This window comes from Zalophus californianus, chromosome 3, assembly GCF_009762305.2.
Source record: "Zalophus californianus isolate mZalCal1 chromosome 3, mZalCal1.pri.v2, whole genome shotgun sequence".
NCBI lineage: Eukaryota > Metazoa > Chordata > Mammalia > Carnivora > Otariidae > Zalophus > Zalophus californianus.
This window is the reverse complement of record NC_045597.1, coordinates 146,065,971-146,068,178: the sequence shown is the minus strand read 5'-3', so window position 1 is coordinate 146,068,178 and position 2,208 is coordinate 146,065,971. Positions and strand designations below refer to the sequence as shown.

Genomic DNA, 2,208 nt, shown 5'->3' with positions numbered 1-2,208 from the left:
ACAAAGTTGAGATTACATAAATTAAACCACTTTGTCATGTTTTGATTCCCTTACTCAGTTCTATCTGCCTAAGAATGTAGTTACTTCTGCAAAAGTAAAATCAAGGACAGATTTTACTCGATGGATATATAAGCATTCAGAAAAATATAAAGGTAATATTCCATTTACTTAGGAAAGCAGGATAATTAAAGTGAAACTAATATAAGCAGTATGGCAGAGCTTATAGCATTTTAAAGATAGAAACATCTTTAGAAGTGCTTTAATTTGGCCCCCTTATTTTGTAGTTGATGCTGTTAGCCAACAAGCTAGGTGATTTTCTCCAAAGTGGCAAAGCATAGGATTAGGCTAGAACTCAGGCCCTCTGATGGCCCAAATCTATAGGTAAATCATCAATCCCTCTTTGACAAAAATGCTTTTATAACTTTCAATCACAGAAAGTATTTGCTATATAATGACATTTATATATTTCCTCAAAAAATTATTATAAATATTCAGCATCCTACGGTGATAAAATAATTTTACAACTTGGGACAGCAGTTTGTATTTGAATCATTTTTTGCACATAATTAGTGCCCCTCATGAACTTTCCGTTGTTATAAGAAAATTCAAAAACTCAAATTACACTGGGGGGTAAGAGGAGGTGGGAATTAATTACAGGAAAAAAAAACACTCAAAGAAATAATTAATGTTGGCTCAGAGGAGCAGGAAATGCTTCTGGAAGCAACATCATAATGGCTGCCCAAGGAGAACCCCACGTCCAGTTCAAACTTACACTGGCTGATGGTAGTGGTACTGGAAAAACTACACTTGTGAAACGTCATCTGACCAGTGAATTTGAGAAGTATGTAGCTCTTGGGTGTTGAGGTCCATTCCCTTGTGTTCCATTCTAACAGAGGACCTATTAAGTTCAACGTAGGGGATATGGCTGCTCAGGAGAAATTTGGTAGGCTGAGAGATGGTACTACATCCAAGCCCAGCATGCCATTATAAGGTTTGATGTAACAACAAGGGATACTTCCAAGAATGTGTATAATTGACATAGAGATCTGGTATAAGTATGTGAAAACATTCCCATTGTGCTGTGTGGCAACAAAGTAGACAGTAAGGACAGGAAAGTTAAGGCCAAATCTATTGTCTTCCACCAAAAGAAGAACCTTCAGTACTAGGACATTTCCGCCAAAAGTAACTACAACTTTGAAAAGCCTTCCTCTCTCTTGCTAGAAAACCATTTGGAGACCCTAACTTGGAGTTTGTTGCCATAACAGCTATTGCCCTACCAGAGGTTGTCTGGACCCAGCTTTGGCAACACGGTATGAGCACGATCTAGAGGTTGCTCAGACAAATGTTCTCCCAGATGAGGATGACAACCTATAAGAAAGTTCAGCTGGAGCCCAGCATCAGAAGTCTAGATTTATAGGCAACTGTCCTGTGAGGTCAGTGGTACACAATGTTGGCCACTTTAGTATATAGCTAAACAGCACGCGTGCTTAATCTTTGGGATGCTGAAGGAGATGAATGGGCTTTGGAGTGAATGTGGCAGTTTAAAAAGCGCCTCCGTTCCTTGGACCTGTATATTTAGCTGTTTTGAAATGCAGTAGTCTCCTTCTTAAATTTCAAATATAAGACTACTATAGTCACATCGCAATATCCATTGGTGAAATCTTGTTTGTTACTGTCATTTCCATTCCTTTTCGTTTAGAATCAGGATAAAGTTGTATTTTTAAAAAATCAACTTTGTAAGGAATTCCTTTCTAATTGTGTACACCTTCATTTTTTTATTATAGGCATATGCTTTATAATGTTTTACTAGACACTAATAGTAACTACATAAAATGTAGATACTAATATTAACTGATCAGGAAGTCATTTGTAGCGCAATAACAGAAAAAAATAACAAAATCAATTGACCAGAATTATAAATTTCTTCACTCATGTAACTTGAAAGTCTAGGAGTACTTTCAAGGCATGTCTGGATACAGAGAATGAATAATAATGCAAGGACTCTCCGCTTTTGCCATTACCTCTTCTGTATTGCTGCGCCTGGTTAAATTCTCAACTCCCCTCCACACAATGGAAAGATGGCTGCTTACACTTCTCAACTTCCTAACACCAACCCCAGCACGGCAGGTGGAGGATGCTTTCTTTCCAGTAGTTCCAACAAAAGTCCTAGAATATAGTTTCCAGGGCTCTGACTGAATCACCTTCTCG

At 37.8% G+C, this 2,208-nt stretch overlaps 1 pseudogene; it reads left to right on the top strand.

Moving 5' to 3' along the window:
• The first annotated feature begins 731 nt into the window (after positions 1-731).
• Positions 732-1,374, top strand: LOC113920732 (annotated as a pseudogene).
• Positions 1,375-2,208: the final 834 nt, after the last annotated feature.